This window comes from Drosophila biarmipes, chromosome 2L, assembly GCF_025231255.1.
Source record: "Drosophila biarmipes strain raj3 chromosome 2L, RU_DBia_V1.1, whole genome shotgun sequence".
NCBI classification, from domain to species: domain Eukaryota; kingdom Metazoa; phylum Arthropoda; class Insecta; order Diptera; family Drosophilidae; genus Drosophila; species Drosophila biarmipes.
The window spans coordinates 16,170,086-16,186,081 of NC_066612.1; the positions used below are offsets into that span (position 1 = coordinate 16,170,086).

A 15,996-nucleotide genomic window follows, 5' to 3' on the forward strand; every position below is an offset into this window, starting at 1 on the left:
TTTAGTTCGTAAGAAAGCATTGTTTTCGATTTTTTAATGACAACTATTTCCTGATGTTCTTGTCTCATGGATTTTATTCCCATAGTCCCATAATAATATTTTAGTTTTATTTCCCAATACAATATAATAAATCCAGTTCGCCATTGACTACTTTCCCTGCCTGTCGGCTAGGCCGAACCCATTTTAGCTGCATTTTCGCAGACAGCTGCTGTTGATTTCTTTGTGGCATGTGCTTAATCCAATTTCCAATGCAATTGTCGCTTCTGAGATATGCCCGAATCGAGGGGGTGGAGCAGCCCACGAAGCACACTTCTCATGCCATACCAGAAGCCCACCATGCCACCATCATGCATGCGGAAGGGACTCCATTGTGGTGTGACAGAGTTGGGGCAAAGTTTTTATGTTTTCCCCGGAAAACGCCCAACTATTTTAAGCCAGAGCCGAATAGCAGGAGATGGAGTTGCAACTAGATGACGGACAACCATGCGAGTCTGCTCGCTGCGGTTGTCGCCGTTATTGTCGAAAAATGTCCACCCAATGGCCCGACATCGCACATCGATGAGCACGAACCGGAGGGATAATTATGGCCATGGAGGAAAATGCCGGAAAACAAATGACAGGTGCGGACTCCGATTACGAATGGGAGGCCAGAGCAAGTGGGAGCGGTGAAAACTCGATGAGTTTCCCGGCTAAATACACAACGAATTAAACAATGCGTCAACGCACATGGTGCTCGCAGTTCCTGTCGAGGCATTTTAAATGCCATTGGTCATGTGCTCTTCGCCTTTGAACTGCCTGATTATTGGTGGTTACACTGCAAAACATCGGGGTTAATTGAAACTGCCATTAATGTTACAAATTATGTGTAATAAATAAGTAATTTATACCGCGATTTGATTTGGTGGATCGATTTAAATTGGTTTTTATATTAATCAATTTCGTTATGTGTCGCTTGTCAATGTTCAATTGGCGCAAAAATAAGAGGCCGTTGTTCATAATACATAACATTTTAATATTTAATTGACACTCAAAGCTCAATCATTGCTATTGTGTTTTTCTAATTGTGTTTCTGGCTGTTGTGGATGCATTATTTAGTTGGCACTAATTAAACAGCCGTGCAGTTGAAATGTAACAAAGTTAAATTGTTGAACTATCACCTTGTACAGCTAGTTGGCAATCAAATTTGTTCCCAGTGTAAGAGCACGGTGATCCATGAGTTGAGCGTGGTCTAGCAATTTGAGAGCTCAATCATGCTGCAGCAGCTGTTCGTGCGAGTGGCCAAAATGCTGAAAGGCCGATACGAGTGCTCCCTGTTTTGGGGTTTCCAAACCCATTCACTTTGCCCACCCCCACCCACTCTCACATGGGCAAATTATGTAAATGACATTAATCCTTATGGCGCACAATAGTTTAACGGTTCGGCGCTTTATTGTCACGTCCCAAAAGAGGGGCAGCATCAACAATGCCAAACTCCGGCTGTCCGAATGGCCTCCGACCGGACTGGACCCGTAGTCCGGAGTCCGGCGTCCGGACTTTTTATGCCCACGTGCTGGGGGATTGCGTGCTCCTCTTGGCCAACTTCCCCTCGGCTTGGCCCCCAAATGACAGCTAACTTTTTCCTTGTTAATTGCGAAATCACTTGGTAGAACAGAAACGAGCACTTCCCCTAGATATATATGTTCGTATATACGGCACCCCTGCACACCCACTGCACAGCTTACATAATCAATTACGTGATCAACGTGATAACCTTGCTTTTGATTTGATTTATGCCCTGGTACTTCTATCTCAAGATACACACGGAGCAGTCTGTGATAGGGGACGCAGTTAGGACACGGCTCTTGGCTGTGTCTTTAATTAATTATGGATTTTTATGTGCAAGAGGGAGGATTGTATCTTCGCCTGATCAGATATCAGATATTTATAGAATTACAGCTAACAAGCTCTAATTCTTAGGAACAAGTAAGAGGGTAGCCTGTTTAGATAAAAAAATATTTATAGAGTTATGGCTCCAATAAAATGTATTTAAGCCTTATAATCTGCAACAAAGTGCAGTGAAATTTCAATGGTTAATGGATTTCTCTAACATTTTAATTCCCAATATTTTACATATTTTCCTCTATATGTATTATTTAATACGCAACATCATTTTACACTCCGCTCGCAATATTTCACATTGATTGCATGTTGACTCAAGTAATGACGGCCGAATGGAGTTGAAATGCAATGTGTGTTTCGAGTCTGACCATTTAACTGCTGGTTATTAAAAATTAAGTGCCTTAATGGCCGAAAGGAGTGCAGCTAGTTGATTGTTATTAAAACGCTGGCAATGCCATGCTCAGCGCAACCATTGGACATTAAGGGTCAAATAAAAACCGCAATAATCGCAGGGGTAAGGGAAAGAATTGCAAGCGATTACACCTGAAGGTGGGAAGAAATGGGAAGCCAGCTGGTGGTGTTAATGTCCGACCATTTTCCAAAGTGCTTTTCCCTGTGCTGCCCACACCTCATTGGGTTTTTCGCTACACGATTAATTTGTCCGTTGCCTAATTAGAATAATACAACTAATGTGGCCGGATCATGACACCCCGAAAACTCCCGCCACCCACACACCTCCTCCTTTCGCATGCGCATAATTAGCTGTAGCACTTTGAGCTCGCCCCTCCCATTCATCCATATCATTAACCTTCGGGCCGCATAAATTCGTGACGTATAAAAAAAGAGGAAACCGTGGCGGAAAGGAGGAAAATCTCAGTTTGGTTTTATGTACACGCATTAATGTGCGTTCCTGGTGGGGGCTGAGAGTGGGTGGTTGCCCTTGGGACCCCGGGACCTGGATGAGTGCTCCAGGATGGCCGTGTACTTCTGGTTTATTAATTCGCTGGAAACATGCAATGGCCATGTTTGCGGGAAACTCCATGTTGATATTAGCCAAGGGAAGCAGCCGAAACTGCCAATCGAGGACCAAGTATATTTCTATAAAAGGAAATTTCCATTTCCCCACTTAACCAAAAGTTTAATATCTTTCCAATACTAAGGACATAACATAAACATCAAGTCTAAAAGATATATTTATCTATTAACTGCAAATTGCAATATACTGCTCAACTGGCAGCCTCCTTCCGTAATGAGACTCTCCTAGGACATCCCTTCTATTGCCACTTAAGTGCCCTTTGGTGACTCCTGGCAGACACCACTTATGCCCTTTCACAGTGGAATTTTCTTTAAATATTTAAAGAGCAATCGACTGGGAGTCTGGGATCTCAATCAGTGCTCGAGAGGCACAAGAGCGAGAAATTAAACATGCAGCTCGTTCATTTTTGGGTCACTCAATTAAATGAGTGCATCTTGAAGAGCTCTCGACAAGGTGAATTCTCCAGCTCTGGCTGCTGCTCCTGCCGCTGGTCCTGCAGGACCCGCCTTTCCTCTCCTCCAACTAAATCGATTGCTGTTCAATGCTCGATGTGAATGCTCCTTGTGAAAGTCGTTGTCGATTGGATGTCTTTGTTGCTGGCCCGGTCAAGTTGCCTTTTGATTAAAAGGACATTGGGAAATAAAGTAGGGCAAAGTATGTGCTAAACTTTGTTCGAGCAGGAGGCAAAGGAATGAAAAAGAATTCCCCCGCCCTGCTGGTACGTAATCAGGAGGTATGTAATTGTTAAGTGCTCATTAGAAATGCTCCAGACAGAGGAGCGGTTGGACGGGTGCTTTTGTTGGGCGGCTCCTCTCCTCGGCCAAGTGCATTTTCAATTAAGGAGAGCAAAATATTTTGGCTGCACTTCGGGCGAAGGAGCCAATAAACTGTTGAATTTACGGCAGGACCTAATAGCTTTTCGCTCATTTATCCCTTCAGCCCGTCGGTATAACCTGAAGCTGCTCAACACTCCCTAGGAAAATCGTTTTTCCATTCCGCTCACACACTTTTCAGATCCGACTGCCACTGGGTATTTCTCTTTCAATTTTGATTGCAATAACTGTCTTTACTTTCCTTGAAATGTGTAATTTAAAACACTCGATGCTGGTCTAATTGGATTGCAGTTTCATTAACTGGTAACTTGGCTCCCAGGATTTCGAAAATCCTGAAGTAAGCATTTTAGGATTGGTTGATAGCCAATACAAATACTGAAAAATGGAAGTGGCGTAAATGTCATTTAACTAGTCTTAAATAAAAATTTGTATTTTGTATATTTAAATTTTCCAATGCTCCTTGAATGCTCTTACAGCCCCAAGCCCGTTCTGAGTTCAGGAACTCTGTTCAATCTCTTCTTCCCCAAGTTGTTGCCACTTTGGAGCTTACGTTTTGGAACAAATTGAATTGCTATTAGGCACTCTGGGCCACAATTCGCAACAGGAACAACAACTGCCAGCCGTCCGGGGAACAAGTGATGTGTGGCAACCGCATTAGGGCATCTCCAGTCTGCAAGGGCTTGGCCGCCTGATCCTCTGCCCTTTGCAAGCCATTTTCTAACCCCTTTTCCCTCCGAGGCTGCTTCTTTTTGCATTCACAGTTGGCTGGCGGTGCTGCGAAGTTTTGCCACTCGAGTACATTTTGCTTTTGCAGCCGATTAACAGTCAAAAGAGGGCAACAGTCGGCTAAAAACTAAGACGTTGCAGTTTTTTGTAGTTGCTCTTACCTTTTCAACACTTCAAAAAATACTAAAAGTTAAAATAGGAATCATATAAAATGTGAATTAAATAAAACAAAAAAAGAACAACTAATTTTATTACATTTTGTGACATACCATTTTTAGTTATTAAAGATTTTTGAAGAAATGTAAGTTCGTATCCTTGCTTCAACTGCATTAAATATTTGTGACCCATTCTACAAACATGTATAATAAATAAACTTTTTGACCTTCCATATCACGAATAGGTTTTTTCGAGTGCATTCGAATCTGCTCGTCCTGCTCCACGTTCTCCCCCATGCAAAGCTTGCCGCAATATAATCCAACTTGAGAAATGCACAAGGCAGGCGCATATTGACTTTTCTGTTAGCCAGATTGTTTCGGTGCTGCCAGGGCAGGTCCTGGCATTGTGTCTATAACATTTGATTTTTACTATCACTTGGCATTGTTATGCGAGTTGTGTGGGCCGTGGCCCATGGGAGCTCGGAAGAGATTACAATGAGCATCAGCATAACAGCCCTGCATATTGAATTGATTTTTTCAACAATTTTCGCAGTTTGCGGCATTAAAATTTGTACTTTCCTCACTTCTGGTTGCCAACCTACTTTATGCACACAAGTTGGCTGGCAAAACTTAACAACAGGAAGCAGCTGATAGCAGAAAATAACGCACACACGGTATCAAACTGCCAGCAAACAGTTTTGAGTTACAGCGGAAGGTGCAGGTTCAAAGCTCTGGGAGAAAGATTACGCGGGCTGGGAAAGTGGGTCGGGAAAACTGCAGTGGCAAAGGTGGGAAAGATGGAAACTGCTTTGAGAGCCGCCTGGCAAAAACTTCAACTTATGCACTTTGCACATTTTCATTATGAATATTATGCATGTGTTTGGTTAAAACAAAAATTCCAGCACGAGCCAAACTAACCGAATGGGTGACACCCTTTTATAGAAAATTATATTATAATATTAAACCCTATTAATATTGAAAGTAGACCATTTTTTAAAAGTAAAAAATCTGTTTATTACAACTTTCAAAACAAATACTTAAGATAATAACAATATGGATCAAAAAAAATTAAATAATATTTTCCTATGCTAACGATCTTATAAGACTTATTCAGGGTAAATCTGAAATACTCGAAACTCCGGAAAAGTAAAGCAGAACTCCGTAGTATACTGATATGCGTCTGACGGAAAAGCTTAAAGAATTTTCCCTGGGTGTGTCGAACATAAGTTTGGCAAAGAAAAAGAAAAGAACTTTCGGCAGCAAAATCATATTCCTGTTGACGTGAAAGTAATTTTCTGCAGATGACAAGTTATGCAAAGTGCGGGAGGAGCTCAGCTTGAAACAGGATATGCTTTTTCTGCCCATTTTGATTTTTGATGAATATTTTTAACTTTTGATACATCAAATTTGGGTAAAACACTGAGGCGCCCTGACTCAGTTAAATTAACTAAATAATTGGCCTAAAAAAGTGCCAGCCAGGAGAGAGGTGAAAGTTTTGCATGTCGAGAAGCTGGAATAGTTGCGCACACATACACGGCGAAAAGAGGAGATTTTCGGGTTGCAAGTAAAGAATTTGAAAAGTTGCCGACGTGCAATGTTACATAAATTGGAATAGTTGTGTGCCTTGCGAAACTTGCCAGAGTTGACAATTTTTACCCTCCTTATAGTTGTGTTTTTAGATTTAATTAAACTAAACTTAGAGGCGGAAAGTTATTGTGCCATATAGATGTGTGAGCGGTACGCTTCTTACTGGGCCGAAGAGTAGGCAAAAGTCATCTAAAACTTTCGTGTGCCTGGTCAGTCGTGACTTAGCATGCATATCTCATACTCAGGACTCGAAACCCTTTTCCTATACAGAAACTTTTTCGATATTTCAAATGCAGCCAGTGCGAGATGGAAGCGAGGGATAAAGAAAGGGGCTGGGCGGCCTGTAGACAATAACTTTGCAAAATCCAATTACGAGAGCTGAATGTGTTTGGTGCGCCTTTATTTTACTTTTCGGTTGGTTTTTCTGCAGCCTGCATATTAAATTAGCCAGCAAATTGAGTAAGCCCTGCAACCTCTGACCTTTTTTTTACGCAACCCCAAGCCCAGCCCCTCCTCAATTCTGAGGTTTGTGCTGGCAATTCGAAATCAAATTTTCTTTATCACCGGTTCGGTTTTTCCGAATCAGGTCGAAAGGATGTCCGACTCACTAATAAACAAGTTAACAATGCAGGAAGGCAGGCCAGGCCAGATACTGCGTATACGCAATGTGTTACGTGAGCGTGCCTCGGGGAGAAAGTTTCCGCTCCGTCCTCCGGGTCCGGGGTTAATTTCATTTGTCAATATGAAAGCGCAAAAGTGATTTACTTAAGTGTAAACTCATTTTCCACTCAACAGCAGAACAATAACAGCAAGGGCGGCACTTTGTTTGTGCTGAGTGCTGTGTGCCGTTGCAAGTTGCAAGTGTCGCAATATTCCTGCCACACAATGTCGGCGCTTTCCACCTTAACAACATAATGGCAATCAACTGATGGAAATGACACAGCCACAGTTTCCAGGACGGAAGGTTCGAGTGGCTGGCGAAGGGAGGTGCCCTTGCCATTATTCATTTAAACCTGGGATTGAGCAAAAAGTGTTGCACTGCCGCACAATCGACAAATAAGCCCTTTTCCTCGGCTTGCCTCTGTTTTCCATCGACTCCTCTTGCAATTGAGATATTCATCCACACCCACACGAAGTCTGCGGCTTTCGATTTGGTTGCGATTTAGACATACAAATCGTGTGCCAGCCAGAGGTCTCTGGTTCTCCTGTTTCTCGGAAATTTTTTAGTAAAACAAAATTGCTTTCGATAGACAAATGCATGTGTGTGTGTGCCTTTGGATTGTGTGTCCTTATTTTTTATTGAATTGCCCAGATTTGCGCTGGGATAACAATCAACCAGGCCAACGGCAATTGCTCAAGGTATTTATGGGTGCTCAATTTGAATTGCTCCGAAGAAAGCAATTTGTTTAACAATGAAAGGAGACTACAAGACATTTTCATAAATAAATTAAAAGAGATTGTCTGAATGGAGATTATTAAACGGTCTTATTTCTTGCCCAAAATCATCGTTGAGTTTTACTTACAGGTTAGATTGCTGAATCTTGGCTTTTCAATTAGGGGTGTGAGAACTGCAAAGAAAAAATAAATAATTATTTAGCAAGCCTTTAAAAGTACAGATTTTTTAAAAACATCAGCTATGTGTCAAAAATCCAAATTATAATCTAATTCTGAATCATTTGCAACTTAGTCTCATTTTGTATTCTGTTTGCCAAACAGGCTTGTTATTTAGTTAAATATATTTATACTGCTTACTCATACTTCTTTCGTTTCACAGCTTCCCTTTAAAGCCAATTGCCTGCATTCATCTAATGAAGTTCTGGCAATGCTTCCCAGAAATCTTAAATTTTAATGTCACATCACATTTTCCCGTATTTCCCCATGTTGCTTCTGTTTTTACTGTTTGCTGGCAGTTACACCATGATTGCCAGACATTGTTGTTGTCCCTGCTGCCTTACCATTTCAGATTACGGCCGGAGTTTAGTTGGCACAGAGGGCTTTTCCCCCCTAGCTGACACATGCCTACAAGCTTATTTATAATAAAAAATCATACATGAGCGCAAAGACAATGGGACAATAGACGGCAATGGCTGGTACAAGCGGAAAAGGGGCGGAGGAAAGCCGGGGAAAAGCAAACAACAACAAAAACGGCATAGAACATTTTTCGGTAGGAGGAAAAAATGTGGAAATGAAAGGCTCGGCTCGGCTGGGCTGGGCTGTGCCGGGAACTTGGGCTTTTCCTGCCAGGGAATTTCCAGAGCCGTCATTAACTGTTATGCGTGTGTGTGGGCCTGGGAGTTATATAATACGGCGACTCATACAAGCACACCTCATCTAACCATTCATTGACATCATTTGGCATGGTAGATAACATTCAACCAAGTGCACAAATGCACTGAGAACTATTTCTTGGACATTTGTGAAAGGGAAATTTATTGAATAAAATAAAACCATCTAAAAGTCATTTCTGGAAATCATTAAACAATAGTTATATACTCGTACTTTGTTTGATATTTAATTTAGTAACTATAATTACTATACCGAATAAAGTAGAAGCATTAACTACATTTATTTGAAAAGTTATTTCGATCTATCTTTGTTGTTCGAAGAAATAAGAATTTTCCCCAGTGTTTACAGAAATCGCACGGGCTCCTAGGTGGGTCAGGGGGGTGGCTTGCTGTGGTGGTTTCCCAGGAAGGAGGCGGAAGAAATCCTGCCACCTTTAGGAAGTTGCCCCGCACAACCGAACAATGTAATGAAATTTTCGAAATATCTATGATGATTTGCGGTTGCCATGATTGTCGGCCAGAAGATGCAGCCTTCGTTTCACCCTGCCGCCCCCTTTTCGAGTCCTTGTTTCACACATCCTGCCGGGATAGTAGGCCAGGATTCCACCGCATGGGATCGACCTGCTGACTTGCCCGCTGGTTGGTTTGCTGGCTGGCAAAGTCAAGTGACTGAAGTCACACTTTGGGCTGCCTTTTGCTGTCCTCGGGTCCCTTGAGTCCTTTGAGGCGGCATGTCTGTGTGCCATGGGCGGTGGCATTCGTGTGGGCGACATACTACATTAAGCCTTAAACATTGATTATGATGATACGGAATTTAAAATCATAAAGTGCGTCTGCTCATAGATGATATTTTTAGGGGAAAAAGTTATGCATGAAAATTCCCCAAAAAAGTTATGCGGGAAGTGCATTAATGAATTAGATTTGAAAGGGAAAAAAGATTATATTTTTAGGTTAACTTTTATTTTAAAACACACAATTTCAATAAGACTGTTTTTTTACTCTCCACTCCCTTGAAATTTAAGAATATTATTGTTCTCTCTATAAAAAATTTGAAGCTGTCAGGATAGTGAGTGGTTTAGGGCTTCTACTTAGCCTGTCATCATACTTTATTTTATGAAATAAATGTGGGCATATTTTTGCGACTTAATGATATGTAAACAGCGGTATACTATGCAACATCCGTGGCATTTTTCAAAAGTTTAAGATAATTTAGTCGAACATAGAATGGATTATTCAATAACACGTAGCTATTCCAATCGGGCTGATGACGTGGAAACCAGTGCGGAGAAGACTCTAACTATTGTAATCTGAAACGTGTTTTTAATGGCGTTTCCATTTCCTCACATTCTCGACTCCTGTTGCTCTGCGTTTTAAATATTTACTTCACTGGCGAAGCCATGAAATGGGCGTAAATTCAAACTGGCAGCAGACAATAATTGTATTATTTATGGTGATGACGATGGCGAAAACGAGTAGGAAACGAGATTCCACTCCACTTCCCCACTATCCTGGGGCTTCGGCCACACTTCGGCCCAAAAAGTTGTAAGGGAATTATTGTGAAATTTGTGGGAAATATAACGAATATGCGCATTCGCAATGCGATGCGATGACTGTGGGGGTGTACGAAAATGTCTGAGAGTTTTGTCGCATGCAAACATAAATTTTTGTGTGCCATGCAAAATAACGTAATAACATTAAATATGCAAATGCCTTTTGTCAGCCATTGCATTTGCACATGACAAACAGTGGAAAAGTGGGCGTGGCAGCGGGCGGGCTTACACATTTACTTGTATTTGTATTCATTCATGACGATTGCAGAAGGAATGAAATGGCGGAAAAGCGGGAAAAGTGGAGAAGGGGAAAGGGAAAAAGAAAAAGGGAGAGCGGCAGAGCTGTCGACTTCATCACACATTTTGCAATTTGCATAAAGTGAAAATGATGCACATTTCTGTTTTCCTACGACAATTTGCCTTTTATTGATTTTCTTTGATTTCCTTCACTCAGAGCGCACAGTCAAGGCCTCCACTCGCCCCTGCCCACCCGAACTTTCCCCATTTCCCACGCAATTTCCATGCCAAGCCCAGGGAACTCTCTTCAAGGGTCTCCGACGACTCTACATGTGTTTTGAATGACGTTGAGTGCTGCTATGCAAACATTTTCTAACGAACACTTAGTGCAAATAGATTCGAGGGCTGCCAGCTCATGTGAAGTTTCCCATTTCCCATTTTCCACTTGCTACCCGCCGTGCCATCTTCGCTAACTTTTTCTCGGTTTTCTTAGCCGTTTTTTATTGCATGCCAATTACTTCTTATTTTACGCTGCAGCTGCATCAGCACGGAGTCTTCCAATTTCATTAAAATTCCAAACAATTACATTTAAGCTGACACTATAAGCAGTGCCTGGGATTTTATTTACATGTGAGCCGGTTGAGCCAATCAATTTATATGGGTTCTACACAGAGGAAAATCGTATGGCTATTTCAGTTTCTGTACATACAAGAAATTTTTTGAACTTTAAATTTGTTTATTTCTTTAACAACATTTTCTCTCACTTTCAGTTATAACATATTTAAATGAAGCTTACTTACCATGTACTGTTTCTGGTATTTTTCTTTATTTTATATAAAAATATATTTTCCATTTTTTGAATAAAAAAATAACGTTTTTGTGCTGTGTTTTGATCAGAAAATCTTGTTTACTTTACCACTGAATTCTTTAAATTTTTGAATTCAAATAATGCAAAGATTCTTTAAAGGACTTTATCCACTTATTACTAATGCAGCTTATCCACTCTTAGGACCAAATAACTTTGCCAACGGTGTAGAGCAATTAAAAAAATGCCAATTCCAAGCTCTGGAAGCGCTTTGAAGTTTGTCAGAATTCAGTCACTTCCGCTGGACTCCTCTGCCGTGGGCGGAAAACTTGTCCCACTGGGCTGCCGGCAAAGTTCGCCATATCACCAAGAGCCACATCAATTGACTGGCTGTCCGAACTAGAATTTTCCACATTTTCCCACTCGCAACTGCTCCACATATTGGTCAATAAAGTGCGCTCAACATATTGCCACAACTTGTGCACTTTACCTATCACACAAGCCGAAGTTTGAGTTCTGTCCCGCGCTGTTCCCTTTTATATTTGTTGTTAATTTTTGGGTAAATTTGTAAATTTGAAAATGTTTCGGTTCCCATGCCGAGGCTCTCTGGTAATTCCATCGAGTTCTTGCCACATGCTCCATGCACTTTTGCAGTTGGTGTTCATAGTCGCACTTCTGTGGAAAACTTTTAATTGATTCAATCGCCTGTGCATATTTTCGGTTGACTTCAGTTTGGTTTGGCACAGACCAAGGAATCCTAATAATGTTTTCCTGGATTTTTGGAATTTAGCAAATCGTTTTAAGCGAATAATTGAATTTTAATTTTTTAATCTTTGTGCGGCAAACATGTTTTCTTGAAATATATTAAAGGAATTAGAATAATTAAAGTGAATTTCAATTATGTTATTTTACATTTTTTTGCATTTAGTTATACAAATAATTAAAGCTTGATATTATTTGTGAGTAGCGTTTGCTTAAAAACAATGTTAGTATCGTTTGACAAGCAATTAAATATTTAAGTGATTTGTTCTTTGACATATTAAATTTTTTTCGAACTTTAAAAGGAATATTTACATTAATATAGTTTCTGTGGAAACATGTCCTCAATACAAGCATGTTACGAATTTTTAAAGTATTTAAAACATTAAAGAAACATAAAAGAAAGAAACATTAAAGAAATACTATGTATATCTTATCCTTATAGAAAAATATATTTTTTCGCGTTTTTTTGAATATTTTTCCAGTGCACCAGCTGGCTTGTTGTAAGCCGGCAACTAAATATCCAACAGCAACTGTCAGTTGTCGCTACTGACGGCATGGGGATTGCCAAAACTGGGGCCAACTACCAAGGGAGCTGCCAAATATGTGCGTGCAGCTCCCGGCGTGCTTGCGAAATTAGTTGGAGGATTAAATTTGTACTTTAATAGGATTTCTCATTAGGTGGCGCTTCACGATCGAAGCGGAATATTTGTTCGATACACACAGGCACCACCAACACGCACCAGGCACCCTCACCCTTGCCACACTCACCACCCTCTGTCCATTAATTTCAAGCCGCACAAATACCAGAATTCACTGCCCGGGAAACAGCAGTTAAGTGGGGAAATGTATGCAAAACAGCGTGTTTTGGGAAAGCTCATTAGTTGTGGACTTTAGTCGTAAAGGCTGATAGTTGTAGCGTTCCGGGGTTGGACTGTAGTAGCAAATTCGACAGTGCATTAAAGATAAGTTATATTGCCTTTTTAGCCCAGCCTTAAATGTGGAATAAATATTGATTAAATATATGAAATGCTAGCCAGATTATTTAATGAATAAATTCATCTTTAAATAGAGCAGGCATCTGAACATAATTGTATCGTACATATTTTCATTCAGGAATTTAAATTAAAAAGCCAATGGCCAAACGCCGTGGTTTTATTGCACCACATCTAAGAATAATGTTTGTCAACAAGAATTTAACTTAATTTTCTCATTTTGTAAAAAGCAATAAAGGCCATTCTGGCGGTTTTGTCATAGGACTTAGCGCCCAAATGCCCAAATGCAATTTTGCTCTTTTCAATCACAGCCCATTTCACTTATAAGCCACCAGCGTATCCACATTTCAGCTCCCAAGCCGCGAATTCGCATTCACAATTAACCACTTGGCAAGCCATAAATTTAGAGCACACACACAAGCGCGCCTACACTGGGGAAAACCGCAGTGGGTCACGCAGACACATTCGCCAGAGCGGAAACCAAATCATTAGCTAGAAAAATTGACCAGGCCAACAGAAGGAGTGGCGAAGGGGGTCGGGCTTTTATTGAATTTTTCGCTGCTACCAAGTTCTGCGGGGAGGGTGTGGTAAATATGGGATGTGATGGGATGCCACAGGATGCCACGGGGGCTGAATAAATTTTCATCAAATGCATTTTGCAGTTCTGTACGTTCCGGCAGTTAAGCGACCACATCCGCCAGAGGCCAAACCAAAATAATTATGTAACCAGCAAAATATTTCGTACCATATGCCCCCATCCTGCCATTCAAAGTTCCGGCCACACAGTGTAAGCAAACTCGCCAGATTTTTAATTTGTTATCTTTTTGCTCTGGTCCCTGTTTTCCTTTTTTTGTCGTATATTTTCCTGAACTGTTGTCGCTGCTGTGATTTAAAATGGGCTTAGAGCCTGTCGCTCTGCAAACTGGTTTTGTGATTTTGGCACAAACAAAAACATTGCCCGAAAAGGAGGGAAAACATGTCGGCCAACGAAGCCAACTGCGCTGACAGCATTAATTAATGCATTTTCATTTACCTTCGATTCGCCGAACGCAAATTTAAATTTCGAATAATGAGCTCAGAGGCTTTTTAAGAATTTTTCACTGCCTAGAGAAGTAACATTTATGTGTGACTTAAAAAGTAATACCTTGCGGTGTATTGCAATACCTTACCTTAATTTTAGGAGCCAGTTTAAAGTCCCCTAGCCTCCATAGAGGACCACAGCACGGGTCCTTGATTATTAATGAGCAGGCCCTAAAGCGCTTTTCAGTTCAGGAGTTGGTCAAGTGCGAAGGCGATAATCAACTGCAAGTGGCCAGTAAAAACAACAGGCACTGCAACTGGCCGGCAATCAACGATTGCGAGCTGATTAAAATCGCAACCATTTCCATAGTGAGGGTGAAAATTAAAACCGAACCGGGAGGAAAAGGGGAAGGGCGAGGGAAAGCGGGCCAACAAAGCAAAGGGCAGAGGGCAAACGGCTAAGATAACTGAACCCCAAGTCATGACCATATCATCGATGCAGGCCCCATAGAAAACAATTGCAATAGCTGCGAAAGCGAGATGTGAACTCAGGACAATGGTGACTGCGGGTGGTTTCGAAAATTGGAAGGGCTTTTCAGGGGTCCAAGAGGAGTTTCCCCCTGGGGAGGTGACCGGGGGAAAAACCAGCATCCCTCCCATGTGGGCCCCGTTAAACGCCGAATTTATGCTTTGTCCTGCAGCAAAAGCTGCAAGCACCCGATGGCCAACACAGAGCCCCCTTTATCAGTTACACTGCCTGCCATAAGTATCGCACAAAAGGCATAAGTGCAGAAGCGCCCACGGGTAAATCGCTCGACATGGGCGGCGGAAAGGGGGCTTGTGGACACAGGAAGCGGACAGTTTATATTGCCCCGCTGACAGTCGCAAGCACTTCGCAACGAGCTTCCTTTGACTGGCAGCGTTTTCATTCAATAGCAGGTGCTCGGTCTAAAATAGCTTTAAAGTCGATCTTTTCTCTCCAAAATTTCACAGCTAACATATATTGGCAATCTTGCTATAGAGTAGAGTGCACAAAAAATGTTGTACAAAGAGTAAAAAAAACCTCTACAATAAAGAAAAATGCTAAAACATAACGTTAAAAAAAATTACAAGAAGACAAAAGGAACATAAAATGCAGTAAGTAAAAGTTAAATCATTAAGACCCATACCTGTCTGGCACAACGCATCCATTTGACAAAGAAATACATGGTGTATGAAAAAATTACCTGCAGCGCTTGAGTTCACCTGGCAGGGAAAACAAATATTTGCAAATGCCCTTATTAAAAGAAATTCCGAGCAGCCATGCAGATAGGAAAATGCCTTTCCCGCTTTCCACAGTCCACAGTCGCAACCAGACTATGAGTTATGTGTTGCGCAATTAACATTTGTAATGCTGGCGCAGCCGACATTTTCCCGCATTCTATTATTTTTTTCGTCGTTGGCAGAGCACTTAAAATTAAAAATTACAATTACATTTAACTTGGCAGACAGAAGCGAAAATTTTGCAGGTCTGCGCCAGAAGCCCCGGCCCCACGCCACCGGAAAAGTCCTCAAGATGTCCGGCGATACTTTATTTGCCACTCGGCTGGCTAAAAGTTGCCAGTTGGCAAAAGCCAAGAAATGAAGACGCCGAACAATACACAGGACATGGGACACAGGTTTGCCATTTGCCATCTCAGCCTGTTTTTGTCTTTTGCTGGCGAAAAAATTCATTAAGTGGCACATAGACGCATTATGTTTATTTGTTTTTAACCTCCTCCTTGGTCCAAAACTTTAGACTTACATTTCTAGTTAGTTTGTGAGTTTCAGGAGGCCCTTTAAGGACAGTTGGTTGATAAGCGCTGGCCAATAAACCTTAATGGACCATTGACCACAAACTTTTAATTGAATAAATTTACCTACTCTACATATATTTTCATGCGAAAATGTCGATAAAATGCAGAGTTGGTGGAATTTTCCAGGCAGCCAGACGACTGCACTGCAGAGCTGGGGGAAAATGTTAGAAAATGCCTCGCTGTCATCGACAACAACGGAAATTGAACTAATTATGTATTAGTTTGGCTCCAGGCGAAAAATTTGCGATGCGATGCGGATGAAATTGGCTTTTCAAATGTCGCACGCTGCAGATTT

The 15,996-nt window shown here is 41.3% G+C and overlaps 1 protein-coding gene across 1 annotated transcript in view; it reads right to left on the reverse strand.

Annotated features, from left to right (window-relative positions):
* Positions 1–15,996, reverse strand: part of LOC108033865 (putative neural-cadherin 2) — a 116,138-nt gene that overhangs the window by 78,757 nt on the left and 21,385 nt on the right. Inside the window, exon 3 of the mRNA XM_017108507.3 lies at positions 7,739–7,783. The gene's annotated coding sequence lies outside the window, so the exon portion shown is untranslated. The remainder of the gene's footprint in view (positions 1–7,738; positions 7,784–15,996) is intronic.